The sequence below is a fragment of the Kogia breviceps genome, chromosome 19 (assembly GCF_026419965.1).
Source record: "Kogia breviceps isolate mKogBre1 chromosome 19, mKogBre1 haplotype 1, whole genome shotgun sequence".
Taxonomy (NCBI): domain Eukaryota; kingdom Metazoa; phylum Chordata; class Mammalia; order Artiodactyla; family Physeteridae; genus Kogia; species Kogia breviceps.
The window spans coordinates 13,557,487-13,574,319 of NC_081328.1; the positions used below are offsets into that span (position 1 = coordinate 13,557,487).

Below are 16,833 nucleotides of genomic sequence, written 5' to 3' on the forward strand. Positions count from 1 at the left end.
CTAGAACATGCCCAGCAGGAGCAGGGAGAAGACAACAGCCAAGACAGCTGGAAGGACAAGAACCAGCAGGCACTGTGGTCTGGTGCCAAGGGGTGTGCTGTCAGACAGCCCTGAAGGGAGCAGCAGGCCATGCCGTGCGCCTGCCTGCTGGGCACGGAACCACAGGGCCACCACGCTGGACACGTGAGGGGGAGCATCCAGCCACCGCAGGTTGACCCGTCAGTGGATCATGCAATTAGTTTGGCAGGTCACCTTTGAAATGGATTGAAAAGGAGCAACTCACATACTAAGGGAGGAGAGTTTTATGAAGTTAATTCAGATACACACACACACACACACACACACACACACACACACACACAAGGCGTGTGAGCTGTGTTGCAGTATAAAATGATTTCCCTACTAAGGATTTTGTCCAAAAATGTAGGAGTACCATTGTTACCACTAAATAAGCTGTAGTTTATTCCTATAATAGAATTCTATGCAGCCTGACAATGAATAATCTAGAACGATAGGCAAGAACAAAGACAAATCCCCCAAAACACAATTTGAAGCAGAAAAAGGCAAGTCACAGAAAAATACTTCTACTATTAGTCTATTTATATAAATTGTGGGCAAAACTACATTTATATTATTTAGGGACACATACCTACGTAGTAAACCTCTAAAGAAAAGGAGGGAATGATTAACACAAAATTCAGGACAGTTGGGGGGAGGCAGTGAGGTTGAGGGGTTGAATTGTGTCCTCCCCAAAATCTGTTGGAGTCTTAACCCCCAGTACACCTCAGCATGTGACTTTTTTGGAAACATGGTCTTTATAGAGCTAATCAAGGCAGAGATCGGGTGATGCATCTACAGATCAACCGAGGGGCATGAAAGCTTGCTAGCAATCCACCAGAAGCCAGGAGAGAGGCATGGCCCTCAGAGCCTCAGAGGAACCAACCCTGCTGACACCTTGATTTCAGACTTCTAGTCTCCAGAACTAGGAGACAATCAAGCCCTGTGGTTTAAGCCCCCCTACTCTGAGGTGCTTTGTATTAGCAAATAAATACAGTGAGGCACACAGCAGTTTCTCAGGACTGGCAACGGTCTCTTGAAGTTTAATGGAGGGCAAATGGATGTTTGTCTTATAAGTCTCTATTAAACCAAACCCAGACATTTTATATGCTCTTTCGTATATATGATACATTTCCTATATAAAATAGAAATAAAAACCAGGTAGGGGTAGTCCAACCATTACGTTTTGCAGTGGAGGGCACACAGCCATGGCCCAGAGGTACCCAGAAAAGGCTGAATTCTGTTCAGAGTACAGGGAACCTGGAACTTGCGGTCCTCTGGGAGTGAGCAGGGACCCTTCACTCTTTCATGCCTCGATCTATCCATGGTAGTCTGGTGAAGCCAATGGTCCCCTTTCCTAAGGATGTTTTGAAATGCATTGAATACATAGGATTATAAAGGAAATCAATTGTATTAAAATGCTATTCTAGCCATGGGGACTCTAGTGAGCCCGAGAGATGAACTGATCAGTGCCTGTATACAGTATGCAATCAATAAAAGTCAGTGGTGGTTATTTCTGCTAACATTATTAGGAGCTGCTTCCATGTCCTTGGGCCTGGGTCAATGATACTGAGAAGGGAGACCCAGGGATCCACAGCCCAGAGCCTGGGCACCACTGCAGGGCCTGGACTCAGCTGAGGGATGAGGGATGCTGCTAGGTCCTCCGAGCACCCCCTACACGGCTGGCTAAAAGTAATGATGGCATCCGTTCTCCTCTGAACTCCAATGAGGTGCATTTCACCACAGGGAGGCTCATTAAATGGCTTGCTTGATGCCATATGAACATTAAGCAGGGGCTCCGGGATTCAAATCCAGGCTTTTGCAATTCTGCAATTTCTTGTCCCTTTACCCATATGTCCTTTGGAGATGAGAGGCTCTCCAGCAGAAATGAGAATGTGTAAGACTCATTCTGTCGGGGGTACCTGGTGAGTGTTTATCAATAATAACAATTACCCCTTACTCTGGTATTAAACGATGAACACACACCGTCACGATCCATCATCTTAGCTGATTTTTACAAACCCCAGGACATACACGGGGCAGGTATTTCTAACCCTCCCTTTGCAAATGGGGAAAGATGCAGAGAGAATGATACTACCTGGAGTGCACCCCTCCAGGTCCCTTCGCCCTGCCTCTCCACCCTGTTTTCTGCCCCAGCAGGAGATCACAGGAAGGGAGGGGTGCGAGGGAAGCTGGAATAATTCTCCCCGCAGCTCCTCCCTGTGGCCCACCCAGGCTGTGTTGCAGCTCCTGCCAGGAAGCCGCCCACATGGCCTCTGTGTCTCCAGGTATGGGAACCAGACCCTACCCTCACCCTGCCCACATTTTGGTCGTAGTCTTGTTACAAGCTCTCCCCAAACCCCCCAGGCTGGGTGTGTCGTCTGTTTCCTGCTGGACCCTGACAGATGCGACATGTAAGTTGTGGACTCCTCTGGTCTCCTGATGCATGAACCAGGGCCTCTCTGAACCTGCCAACAAGCATCTACTGAATAGTCCCTTGCGGACATGTGGGGAAGGGTCAGGGAGAAAAGGAAGATGGCAGAGACACGGAAGGAGGTAGGAGCAGAGGCAACAAGCCAAGCTCTTAGTCTCAGGCTTCTCTTTGCATTAACTGGAGTTAACCTTCAGAATGTGGGGAAAGACCACAACACTGAGAAGCTGGGCCTGGGGGGGCCTGTGGTGGACAAAGAGGTGGAAAGACTTGGAATCTGGGCTTCGGGCCAGCAGAGTCTCCAGTGCTACCTACAAAGTATTCGGGAAACTGATCTCTGGTCATAAGCTGAGACAGGACGGGGCAGCCCCTTCCAACAACGGGCACTTCCGCACTGCTACTCATGGGGTGGGTGGGGGTGAGGACAGGTGGGCACGTGATGCCCTTGAGAGAAGGGAGCTGTGGGCACCTGATCCTCACCTTCTCTCAAAGAGCCAGCCAGGACTCTAGAGAAGGCGAGATGGCACCTACTGGCTTCCAGACCCTGTTTCCAACTCATCCCCTTTGGCACAAGCATCCAGGGGTGGTGCTGGGACATGGGGCCATTTGAGTTTTCTATCGTGCTCTGGTCTGTAGCCTGGCCTCTGCCGAGAGCACACAGTCAGGCTGCATGACCAGACCCTGGGCCACAGAGAAGAGCAAGGAGGAAGATTCACCTCAGGGGGTGGGTCAGTGCCACATGGATTGCGTTCCTTCTACTTTTAGGTATTTTTCTAGTCCTCAATAACTATGTGCATTCATTTTATAAAAGGAAAAACATTCTATCCTGGAGAATCATGAAGAATCTCAAGAAGAAGAGGACATCACATTGTGGCACAGTTATTTGTGAATTAATAGGATTGAAAAGGACCCGGATTAGGGTTTGCAGGACCTCAGGGATGAGCTGGAGGCTCTTTCACCTGGTGACAGGCTGGCACATGGCCAGTACCTCCGTGACATTCAGGGCTGGTGGGCAGGAAGAGATAAACCGCAGTGTGAGCTCCTCATGCCTGGCTGAACCCTCTCTCCATGCAAGGATCTCGGGGGGAACCCGGGAAGTCACACCTCCCTCTGGGAGCGTGCTGTGTTATCACCTGCTTTGTGAAACCATCCCTGTAGGTTTCCACGTCCTTGACCTTAAAGCAACTATACATCTTTAACTGTGGCAGTTGGTAGGCAAGACGCAGCAATATGTCCTATTTAACACCAAGAACACAGGGGCCAGATTGCTTGGGTTCATACCCAGCTCATCACTTACTAGCTATGGGTCTTTGAGCAACTTATTTACCTAACCTGTGCCTCTGCGTTCTCATCTGTAAAGTGGAGATAAGCATCTTCTTCATAGGATCATTGTGAAGAGTAAGGGGGCTAACATACAGCAAGTGCTTGCAACAGCGTGGGACACACAGCCAGTGCTAGGTAAGTGACAGCTATTATTATTGGCACTTTCCCATTAATCACTCATTGTTTGTGTCAATTTTATAAAAACAATCTCAATATTTCTGTGACTGCTCCACAGAAATGTCTCATCAGCTTGGCCTCTAGGGGTCAGAGGGTGGCAGAGAGGAGAGAAGAAAGTAATGAAACGAGCAAGGAACGTTTAGATGGGGCCCTTGCTAAATGTTACATACAATACACCATTTAACCCAGCCATAGGGACACCATAAAAAATGCAAGACGCCCAGTACAATTTGAACTTTGGACGAGTAACACGTTTTTGGTATAAGTATGTCCTAAATATTGCATAGGATATACTTATGCTTAAACAAGTATTCATTGTTTAACTAAACCTCAAATTTAACCGGGTATCCTGTAGTTTTTTTTTTTTTTTTGCGGTACACAGGCCTCTCACTCTTGTGGCCTCTCCCGTTGCGGAGCAGAGGCTCCGGACGCGCAGGCTCAGCGGCCACGGCTCACGGGCCCAGCCGCTCCGCGGCATGTGGGATCTCCCCGGACTGGGGCACGAACCCGTGTCCCCTGCATCGGCAGGTGGACTCCCAACCACTGCGCCACCAGGGAAGACCTATCCTGTATTTTTATTTGCTAAAAAATTTGGCAACACTATTAGTGGGGTTGGTAAGCTTCTTCCCATTTTACAGGTAAGGAAAATGAAGCTCAAAGAGGTGAAGTAAATTGCCCGAGGTAATTTTGTTCCAGCAAGTACTCAAAGGCTCTGGTTCCCCCTCAGCAGCAGGCTGCTTCCCTCCAGATGCTCTGCTCTCAGAAAGGGGACAGGCCTATAGCCAGAGACACAGTCCTCCATCACCTGCCAGCAGCCAGGACGTGCTCCTCAGCCCCCAGGAGGGAGCCTGAATGCAGGAGGAGAGATTTTTTCTTCCCAGAGAGGGGGGGCTACTGCTCCCCAAAACCGGTGCACGGGGAGCCTTCCTGCAGGGGAGGGAGGTTGGGAGGCGACGGGGAGGGAGGTTGGGAGGCCACGGGGAGGAAGTCCCGTGAGGGCTGAAGTCAGCCAGGGCGGCACCCGCAGCTCTTTCGGGAGCTGCCCCTGCCTGGGGCTGAAATCTGGAGGCAAAAAAATCACAGGAGAAAATTCAGGAAGCACCAAAGGAAAGTTCTCCGGAAGTCCTGAAATATTTCCACAGCTAGGAGAGAAAAGTTTAAAGTGAAAGTAGCTATGGGCTGGCCTCTCAGAGCCCAGGGTATGACCACAGCATCCTGGTAGCCCCAGCCCAGGTCACAGGGCCCCCTCCCCAGAGCTCCGGCAGATGGCCTAGCCTCCCGGGCTCCAAAGAATGCCCCACAAGCTCCACTCTGCTCTCCAGGCTCCAAGCTGGGGCTTCACTTGAGTCATTCTCAGCTCTATTTTTACTCGAAGGTGACAAGAAACAACGACTGTTCAAAGAAGGACAGTTAAGTCGCCTGATTCCACGCCTCTGTAGGGACAAGGACCATGGCTGGCCTTTGCTGGGAGCAGGGACAGGGAAGGGGGTCTGGGAACCTCTGGAGGGCTTCTCTCCAGACCCAGGAGTCTAGAGCCCATTCCCCAGTCTGTAACTTCCCAGAAAGGTGACATTCAGCTTCCTCCTCACCTGGCCAAGAAAGGCCAAAGCACATTCCTCCAGGCAAAGTAATGGCTTGTGCAAAAAGCACCAAACTCTGGCTGGGGATGGTGTGTCTGGGGAACAGTGAAGGATTCAGTGCAGCTGCAGGGTGGGGAGTGTGGTTAAGAGAGCCAGCCAGGAGGTGAGGCTGGAGACGGTGTCTGAAAAGGCTCCCATGCTGTGCTAGGAGTTTAGATTTGATCCTCTAGGAAGGAGGGAGGCGGGAAGGTGCTAGACTAGTGAGGGAAGGAATCAGATCCTCCAGGAGGGCTTGAGGACTCCAGGGCCTTCCTACTGAATGGGCATCACCTGGGGGCCTGTTAGAAACGCCAAACAGGAGGCCCTGCCCCAGACCTGCTGGACCAGAATCTGCATCCTCACAAGATGCCCCAGCTGATTCGTACGTCTAGGTGAGGCCCTGAGTTACGGCTGCGGTGGAGGGAGGGTCACTGGTTTGACCTCTCCAATAAATAGCCTTTTCTGACTGCCCTTCTGCCTCCCTCGTGCTCAGCTCTACTGCCTCCTTGCATCCTCCCTGCTCCGTGATTCTCTTAGGTGGCCCTTGGGCTAGAAGGCAGCCCTCTAGAACATCCTTCTCTTCATATCCCCTCACCAACCACAAAGCATTTCCAAGCTCCCACGTGCTCGGGGCAAAGGGAGATAGATGCACGCAGTGGTTAAGAGTCAGTCCCCAAATTGAACTGGGTGTTCAGAAGAGCTTTGTAAGCACACAGATGCTGGGCCCAACCCCAGGTTCTCATGCCGAGGGCCCCGGCACTTGAATATGTTTGCTGAGGAGCACAGAGCTCCGGCATCACACAGACCTGGGTTTAGAGCCCAGCTCAGCTTTTCCTAGGCTGTGTGACCTTAGGAAAACGGGTTACCCTCTCTAGGATCATGAAAAAAAAAAAAAAAAAAGTCTCCTCATCCATAGAAGTGGATAAAAATAGTTGAGACCTCTACAGGGGGTGTTGAAGATTAAATGGGACATTGTCAAGTGCTTAAGGACAGTGTCTGGCACCCTATCAATGGCAGCCTCTGTTATTCTTCTTTGTGCCTCTAAGGAGTTTAGAGTCTGGCAGAGAAGAAATGACAATGGGCACAAAGCCTACATAGGTAAACACTACAAAACAATAAATAAGAAAGAACTCAATGTTGTGGCCCAGCAAGCGGTGCTGGGTTCTGAACTGGGGTGCTCACCAAGGCCGGTGCTTATAATCGCGCACAGGGGCTTCCTGGAGGTGGTGGTAGCCTGAGCTGAGGCTTGAGCACAGAGGTTGGCTGTGGAATGGTGAGGGTCTCACTGGCTAGCGCAGAGGGCATGTGCTGGGATGCTGGCAGATCTTAATGGATGGGTAGTGCGAGGTGTCCCCCAGCACGGGTGATCTGGAAGGCAGTTTGGATCGGATGTGGAAAGAAAATGCCTCACTGAAGGTTTCTGGGCAAAGGAGAGGCACATGGAAGCAGGTTGAGTGTAGTCACAGGCAACTGGACAGGGAGTGGTGTCTCAGGTCAGGGAGGGGACCTGAGGATGCTCAGGTGTCCGTAGCAAGGGCCTGGCTGTGGTGGCAGCCACCGCGGGTCCCCAGGCAAGAAATAGCTCTTCATCCAATGTGCATCCCATCCTTCCTTTCCAGGGAGCAGGAGACAGAACAAGATCCTGCTTCGGGTGTCTAAAGTTGCTGCACCCAAAGACGGCACACGATGCCCACGGACCCGTCCAGGTCAGGAGCTGCCACAGGGTCTGCAAAATGTCTGCAGACCAAATGCAAGGGAAAACGGCCCTTCCACATGGCTGGGTGGCACACCAGCTGGTCTCCCATTAACCCTCTCAATGATGCACTAGAAAATTAACAACTAAGGCTTTCTGCTCCATTAACGTCGAAGTTGGCCCTTGGCGGGGGTGTGGGGGGTGTGGGGTGTGGGAGTGGGGTGTGTGGGGTGGGGTGTGTGGGGGTGTGTGGGGGGGTGGGGGTGTGGGGGGTGTGGGGTGTGGGAGTGGGGGGTGTGGGGTGGGGTGTGTGTGTGGGGGTGTGGGGGTGTGGGTGTGGGGGGTGTTGGGGGGGGTCGAGGTGTGGGTGTGGGTGGAGCGGGACAGGTTTTGTCTAGACAGAGGAACTCATAAAGGCCAGATGCCTGGGCTCCTGCCACTCAGGAAGGGGGTGGGCAGAGGAAACCTGGTATGTCTCCCACGGTGGGTGCCTCCCATGGTGAAGTCCCCAGCAGAGACCAATCACAATGGCCACTCCCTATTCTCATCCTTACATGAGGTTTACAAACTTTCACAGCTTTACTGTGAGAATTAAATGAGTTGTGAATGTGAGAACACTAGCTCAGGTGTGGTACCCACTAGGTGTCCCAACAATTGCTTTGTTATTTTTATTTTTATTGGGAAACAGAAGGGTCTGACTTGGTTCAGGGTCCACAGTCAGTCCCCCAGGAGAGGGTATAAAGGACCCTGGAGCCCTGCTACCCAAATCGTGGTCCCTAGACTGTCAACAGCAGCACTGGCATCTCCTGGGAGCTTGCTAGAATACAGAACCTCAGGCCGCAGTCCAGTCCTACTGAATGAGAATCTGCATCTTAACAAGATCCCCAGGCCATTAAAACGCACAGTAGAGTTTGAGACTCTGCTCTAGTATATTTGGCCCTAGGAAAAAACCATCTTCTCCCCTCTCCTCTCCCACCTCAGGAAATACGGGGCCCAGGACTCCGGGTGGATAGAAGTAGAGGATGCTGATGCCACAGGGCCCTTTGATTAGCACCCTGCTTGCTTGCCGTGCTGCATTAAAGCGCACGAGAGCACATGTTGAGAAAATTACTCCCTTCTTGATTCCTTTCAATCTTTCCCACTACTGTTTGGTACTAGATGTCTTTAACATCGATTCTGTTTCCTTCCCTTAAACAGAGACATAGGAGGCTCAGACCTAGAGCTTTCCAAAGGCAACAGTGTATAACTAGAATTAATAACACTGTTGAGTGTTTAGTGCATTTATTTGTAAGGAAACTTTTTATTTATTCCAAGAGATACAGGTCTTCCATTCGTGTCCTTTCTAAGTAAATGATATTTAAAACAATGAGTCAAATTGAAGAAAAACAGGTCCATAATAACAGAAGTGTGTGAATCTGGCAAAAATCACAACACGTATATAAATCACGGCAGTTTGTTAAATTATGATTCCTTACAGTTCAAAAGAGCCCTCTGAGATCAGCTCAGCCACTTTTTTTCATATTGCAGGTCATGACATCAATGTAGTAGGTCATGACCAGCACTTCTTGGGTTTGTTTTTAATGGAGTGCAATGGAATGGAACAGACTAGAAGAGCATAAAATTATGAGAACATTGCAAATGTGATAAAGCAGTAAGTACTATCCCATAAACTTTTGTTTCGGTTTGTGTGTGTCCTGGCTTACAACGTAAAATGTCTGTATTCTGTATGGCTGTGGTCCAAGGAGTTCGCAAGCCACTCAGGTAGTCCACTCTCCCTTTGGGAGGTGCCCCTGGCCTCTGCTATCTTAATCCCAATGGGGAGGAGTTGACTCCTTTGGCCAGACCACCCATGAGCATGTGTCGAGGTCCCACCACGGCTCTCTGGCTCCTCTCTCACGACAGAACTGACAATAGTAGCCCCTGCCACAAGTTATTAAATGGATGCTTCCCAGCCCCGCTGAGGCGAGGAAAGACTCAGGCACCTGCACGGAAAGAAGCGTGGAGATGCACTAGCATGAAGACATGTCATTTCTGGAGGGACAGGATCCCCATCACCAGGATCTGCTCTCCTGGCCCTCTGAACCCTCCCAGGCTTGGGCAGCCGTTTCATTGGTCTTCCCTTGAAGAGCAGGGATGGCGAGGGGGAAGGAGGCTGGGGGAAGGGCAGGAAGAACGGGAGAAAGCTCTGGGTGGGGGAGGGGACAGAGTTCATCACAGGGTGGCACTTGAAGGATGGACTTGTCAAGGCTGAGCCTCTGGCCGGCTGCATCCTGGACCCACAGGGAGGGCAGGAGCACACCAGGGCAGCAGGAGGAAGAAGGCTGGGGCAGCAAGTTCAAGGTGGGGGGGGGGGGGAAGGGGTCAGGAGCATGTAAGGTGCCAGCGCCAGCTGAAATTTCACATTAGCCCCCCTACAAACTGACGAGTGAGCCAAGGGGAAGGTTCAGGGGTCCCGACACCCTACCAAGCAGGAATTCCTAAAAATGCCCGCAGACGCAGAGAAGGAAGTAAGCTGCCAGTGACATCTTGAGCAGCAAAGGGAAAGGAGGAGAATGGAGTTGTGGGACCCCTTCCCCCTCCCCCACGTCTCCACTTTTACCTTCCTGCTTCACTTGTCAGCTCAAGGCAGTCTTTCACTCCCTTTATCATACCCCCAAAAACTCTCCACACGCAAACCCTTTGTGCCACAAGCCCTCCTATCTTGTTTTAGCCTTTCTGGCTCCAGCCAAAGAGGGGTCTGCTAAGGTGGAAGGCCCCAGGCACAGGCTTCCTCCAGAGGCCTGAACTCTGGGCAGGGGACTCTGGGTCTTCACAGGAGCCACCCCATCATTAGCATGCTTTGTGTGGGTGAGTTCAAATGCAGAAGCTGGATCTGTGGCCCAACTGGCCCTGGGCCTCAGCAAAGGACCTTGGTGCGCAGTGGCCTGATTTATGGCCGAGAGCTCTCTTTATTTTCCTTTGGAAACTATGGGGGTGAACTTTAAAAGGCCTGAGATCAAGCCAGCGTGCCTGGGCTCTGCCAAGTCCTCTCTTCCTCTAGTCCCCACTTACTTGCCCCTTGCCCTGCTCTGCTCTGGAAACTGGGCCTTCGCTGTACCCCATCCCTACCCCCAGAGTCTATTTTCTCTCCTTCCTGTTTATTTATTTGGGGGTTAACAAACAGTGCCTCTTGCCAATAATCCAGGGACGAGGTAACTCTGGGATATGGGTTCCAAGTACCCATGGGAGAGCTCCTTGGGAATCATCCTTAGGAAGAGGCAGCCCAGCTGGTGGGCACTTACGGGGAACCCAGAGGCTGAGAGCTGCCCGGATACCGTGGGGGCAGCCAAGACAGTCTCCACATTTGCATTGTAGCTAGAGAGACGAACAGATCAATCGATCTCCACGAAACACCAGCTGCCATGAAAGGCAGGGGAGTGTGGGAGGAAGCGTGGTTGCGAGTCAGGCCAACCCTGTACTCAATTCCTGGCTTGTACTCTAGCGCTAGGACCTTGAATTAATTACTTAACTTCCCTGAGTCCCAGTTTCCTCCCTAAAAAATAGAGATAATTCCTTCCTACCTCATAAGGTAGGGGCTGTTGAAGATTAGTGATAACACATGGGCAGTGCCCAGGACCGTGCTGACACATAGTAGGTCCTCATCGATGTTGGCTAAGATCCTTATTGCTGTGGGCAGCTAAGTGGGCTATATACAGAGTTGGAGCCATCTGAGATCTGATGCGGCTCAAACTGGGAGACCTTTGGCAATAAGTTAACCTCTCAGGGCTTCAGATTCCTCATCCGTAGACCAGGGGGAATGATAAAAGGTACCTTGGTGGGTTGTTAGCATAATGTAAGGAAGTACCTACCACAGCACCTGGCACATAGTACGACTGGTTATACTTTATGTTTTTTGCCATTCTTCCTAGACCAAATGGAAAAATCTAATTTCTATGAACTTGGTCGGACTAACGGGCTTTCTTTTCCTTGGGCCCAGTGGTTGTGAGAGCCCCAGGGGTGAGGTTTCTATGTACCTTTGCAGAGCTCAGACACATTTCCCTTAAAGGTCCCCATTGCACAACTCCAGGGGTGCCACCACATAGAGCACACAGCCACCCAGACCCCAAACCTCTCAGAAAGGGATCTTTCTCATAAAGCTGTACCTTCAAGGAAGAAATTCACTCAAAAAGATGGACTATATGCTGCTTAGGCCCAGAGTAACTTGCACTTGAACAGTGACCACAAGTGAGGAAATCAATTGCTGTTGTGGGTGGTAGCTATCCCCCAGCTAGGGAAATAATTAGGCTTAATTGTACACCATCTTCAGTCTCCATAATCTTGATCCATTAAACCCTTGCTGCCGGCCAGGAGGCAATGCCCAGGAGGAAGGGGTTAGCCCAACACACTAATAGGATCAGCCCTTCAATCCCATGAAGGTAATTATGGCCACATCCTTCCCCAACAGCCCTGAGTAAACCCACAGATCCCTAGCCAATTTGGGGCTTTTCTAGGTAGTACCAGCTCCACTGACACCCCAGGAAGGCCAAGAGCTACGCTGCCTGGAGTGGCAAGGACTCTGAGCTCCATCGACATTGGTCCACCCGAGTCCTCCCAGCTGCCCAACCCCTTCTGGGGGCGTTGCTCACCTCTGACAAAATGCCTGACCACGGCTGCTACGTCTACCTGTGGTCTAGAGGGACATGGAAGCCTCGGAGGTGAAGGTGGAGGAAACAGGGGAAGGGCACCTGACCAATTAGATCACCACAGAGCCCGCCCTGTCTCCCCAAGACCACACTGACCCTATCACTTTCTATAGGGCCAGTCAATCCATATTCGTCTTTCGTCCCGCAGTGTGGTAGGGAAGGAAGGGCAGGAAGAGAAAAGACAGAAGTCAAGCACAGGGGCAGAAGACCGTGAGAGGCCCAAATGAGGTCTGACCCTGGGGGAAGAGAACTGGCTGTCCCATCTGCAGTGGGTCATGGTTGCAACGGGCCCCACCTCAAAGGGCTCTTTGCCAAATGCCTCGGGCAGGGAGTAGGCTTGGGCGTCTATCCCTAACCTTCTTATGGGGGTGCATCCGCTAGTTTGCCTGTTGCCCTGATTTCCTTCCTCTTCCCCATTTACAGGATCAGGTTCTCCCCAAGCTTCAGAGACAAGCAGAACATTCCCACTACCAATCAGGGCCATCCACGGCTCCATCAGACCACATCTTGCCCAAAGGAATGCAAGCTAGGGCAGACCAAGGCCGCAAGTCAAAACAATGAGCCTCTGCTATCCAGCCCTGGAGACAGGTACGCCTGCAGGCCTCTCCCCCTGGTACTCAGTGGAAAGTGCCAAGACCCTGCAGGGAGAATGTGGTGGAAACTCCGAGCCCCATGGATTCCCCTCAGCCTACCAGAGCCAGGGGCACGGCTAAGGCAGACGTCGTGGAGATGACTGCGGTTGTCCTGAAGCTGCCTTCCTCCTGGTTTGCCCCAAGGGGCTCAAGCTGAGCCAAACAGCTGCAGCATCAACATGGGTGGGGAAAGCTTCCAATCACATAATCACAAGCCCTAGCAATGCGTGGGACTCCCTTGGGGGGTCTACAATGACCAAATCCACACAGCCAGAAACTTGTGAATGGACCAGCTAATGGGCTTCTGGGGTTTGCTGGTGGAGAGAGGAGTTAAAGGAACCAAGAACCCAGAAGTTTTCTTTTCCCTCCCATACTCACTGACACAAGCAGAAATTACTGCGGGCTGATTATGGCACAAGGCGCTGGGCTCGGCACCAGCTGAGAACCTGGTCCAACACTCCGACTCTGCCTGTCCCCTCACACACCTCCCAGTCCCTTCCAAACTCCTCTGCAAGCCTTTCGTGGATCCCTGTTCAGTGACAAAGGCTGTGAGGAGCTGGACAGCTGATCAGTTCAATAGCACTCCTCATCTTCAAAGCACTTGAGAGACATTAACCAGTTAATCCCCGTGGCACCCACGCGAGACCTCGTAGCCTCACTTCACAGAGGAGTGTGAGTAAGGAAGGTAACCAGAATCGCCCCTGGACCCAGAGAACAGCCCAAGTCTTCCATCCTACCGGCTCTCCCCCACTTCTTCTACCCACCTAACTATTTCTTCACAAATGTTCCTGTCATTCCTTCCTTCTTCCAAAGAACAGTAACAGCAGCAATCACAACAGCAACAAAAGATCACATTTCTCTGAGTACGACACTTAATTCTTCTGCCAGGCCCACCTCTGGGACTCCAGCAGCCACGTCAAATACATGACTGAGGCTTAGTCACAGGACAGGAAAGCGCCCATCTGCACGGGTTCACTGGCACATCAGAGTGGTCTGATGCCGCCGGGGTAAGAGAGTTGCCCTGATCAAATCCACACCGACTGTCAGGCCAGTGGCCTGGTCCTTGGCGCAGCTAATGTAGGAATCAGGTGGGAAACTGAGGCAGGTTCGTGATCATCTGGAGATGGGTTTGTATCCCCACAGCCCCAGATGCTTTCCTGGCCATTGGACAGGGGCACTGAGTCTGTAAGGGGCATAAAAAGATCACCAGAGATTTCCCCTGGAAATGTCACTTGGGGTAACAGAAGTGAGCTCCAAAGGCAGGTTCTAATAACTACAGATGATCATGTTCTGCCTTCTATGAGGTCCAAATAACTAGAGGTTTTGCTTGGCTCCATAGTCGGCATGTTTGAGGCCAGAGCTAAATTGCCTGGGACAAAAAAGAGGCTGGAATGGCAAAGGAGGAGACCTTAAACGTAGCCCTCAGTTCTCTTTTACACAGATCCTGAAAGATTTCGTCTCTACTCAAGAGGAACACAGAAAGTTTCAGAGCACCTCCCATTTTTGTTATTCCATAGAACTTAGTATGATCCAACCTGATCCAGTGGTATAGAAGAAAACCAGGAGAAAGTGGTGTCTAGTGGAAACAGTGGTGAGAGAAACAGAGAGAAGATAAAATGAAGAACACAGGCAGAAAAGACGTGCAGAGAGAAACACACCAGCTCCAGGGAAAGAATCTAGGCAAGGCACTGAGGGGCAAAGCTGACACTATTACGTTAATGTAGGAAAATGAGTGGTCCAGAGACAGGAGGTGGGGTGGCTAGAACTCTCATCTAGCACACTAGTCTACCAGGGGCAAAGACCGTGCTCCAATCAGTCCCAGGTCACACGGGCAGCTGGGAGCCAGCCCATCTCCTTGAGTCAGACAGATCACCACCACTACAGACCTTCAGGACTTCTACTGTAGGGGAAAGAGGGGGGTCTGAGGTTCACCCCTTATCAAGTGACCATCAGCCTGCAGTGGAAGTGTGCACATATGCTAAAGCCAGAAAGATTGAGCCGACAACTCCAAAGGTAAGACGTGTGAGGGGAGGGGCTGGTTGTTAGTCTGGTATCTTAGGTGGAGAGAAGCACCAGCCTCAGTGAAATGAGACAGAGCTTCAGCCACCCCTGCCCTGGCTCCACGGCCAGCCCCCAGTTCCTCCAAGAGACACAGAGTCAAGTTAGGCTCAGTCATTCAGACCACTTACCCTGCTGGACCATTTTGGGGAGAACTCTGACAGAGGCCCCCCATTCCATGACATTCCAAGCCCTTGAGTGAGTTCAGACATATCTAGGTGACACTCAGGGTCTTCCTCACCATCCTAGGGTATGATCTAAATCCGAGCTTTGTCACCAGTCACGTGACCTCGGGTAATGATTTTAGCCTATTCAGCCTCTCTTCCTGTAAAAGAGAGATAAGACTACCTATCTTGCAGAGTCGTGAGGTATGGAGAGACCGGATGGAGTGCCTAGCACAGTGCCGACACATGGTAGGTCCTCAGGAGATGCTACCATCACTGCCACCTGGAGCAGTGCTTAGAAGGAGCCTCTATCACTGGGTCATTCACATCCCTAAGAAGTACACTGGCTACCCTGTGCCCTGGGTACATCCCCTTTACAATTCCTGATGGATTTGGCTTTTGTGGGGACTTGCCACCCTGTGAGCCTTGTAAGCAGAAAGCTTCCTGAAAGGCAGAGGAACTTCCTCTGGGAGGCACAAAACCATGCTGCCAGGCAAATGACAGCTCGGGTATTTGTTTTAATTTAGGCTCTTGTCAGGAGGAAAATTCATGGCTAACAGCCCAAACATGACTGCATAGCACCCCCCCAGGAAGCCTCATTCTACGGCTCTCCAATCAGCTGTTTGCAAGAAGGAGGCAAAGGACTCCTCCTCACATTGCTGCCAAGTTGGTGTCCCCCCTCCCCTCCATCCAGGCTGCCCCAGGAGCCCAGAGGCCAGGGCAGCAGCAGAAGGGTAGACAGTTCAGATGCCAGCCTGCCCGAGTCAGGGCTGATAAACAGGCACCCCAAAGAAGGCCTCCGTCTAATTCCCTTTTCCAATCCCACCTTCCTCCAGTCGGAAATTTTCAAAGCACCCTCAGGCAATTTTGCTCCTTTGCTCCAGTTGTGTATGTGTGTGGGGTTAGGTGTTGGGGTGGGTTGGGGGTGGTAGGAAAACTTGGAAATGATCAGATGATCGGGTGGGGGAGTCTTCTTTAAGGCAATGAAGAGAAAGCCAGAGACAGGTTTCCAAAGGATTCTATGCTCTGGGAAATAGGGAAAGCAGTACTGGGTTTTGCAAAGAGTCAGAAATATTCAGGAACATAAGCTGCATGTGAATATGAGGCATTGTTATGACTGTTATTTGCAAGAGCACAGCTAAGAGAAGGTCACTAATCCTTCCTTCGGGTCAGGAGCTGATCTGCTGCAGGGCTCTGAACAGATGTGTGCCCCATTCAGGCAAACACACGTGCACACACACCACACAGCAACCGTGGGCCCTGACCTTCACCCACCGATGCTGGCCTCTGCAGGGGAAGGAGAAGATGGAGTGGCTAGGACGACACCCAGGGGATCCAGCTTTGTCCCTTTGTCGTTGAAAAACCAAAGCACAAAGAACCATCACAAGGAGAGCTCCTGTGGGGAGGAGAGGAAAGGGAAAAGGATGGGGATGGGGATGGGGGGGAGGAGGAAAGGAAAGGAAAAAGGATGGAGGGAGAAGAGGGAGAAGAAAAAGGTATGGGGAATGATGGGGACCCAAGGGGCTACAGGGGTCAGAGGTTGGGTACTGAGTACTGAGGAGCCTCCAGCGCAAGCCTTTGGGGTTCAAGGCATCACCTTGTCCTCTCTACCCACCATAAGACTGTTACCAAGGAACTCGAGCCAGGTTAACCCTTAAAAATGTCCTTGTCCCATGGCATCATCAAGTGTCCAGAACCAGAACCTGGCTCCACCTATCTCCCCCAACCCCTGCCCCTGCCTCAGGACTCTGGGCTAGGAGACCCAGCAAGAGAGAGTGGGAGGGTCCCACTGAACCGATCAGGGAGGGTGAAATCCACTTACTATCTTCTTCAGGGGCTATCAGGACCCTCTTCCTGTACCACTGAAAGCTAGGGGAAGGTGTCTCAAGGGAGGGGTGGGAGAAATGCAGTGCTTTAGCCACCTAAGCAAGTCGGAGTCGGAGTCGGGGTCGGGGTCGGGGTCGGGGCGCTCAAGGCTGGGCGCAAGCCCCCAGAAG

General features: G+C 51.5%; 1 protein-coding gene across 4 annotated transcripts in view; it reads right to left on the reverse strand.

Moving 5' to 3' along the window:
* Nucleotides 1-16,833, reverse strand: part of ABR (ABR activator of RhoGEF and GTPase) — a 176,725-nt gene that overhangs the window by 114,990 nt on the left and 44,902 nt on the right. The gene's annotated exons all lie outside the window — the stretch shown is intronic.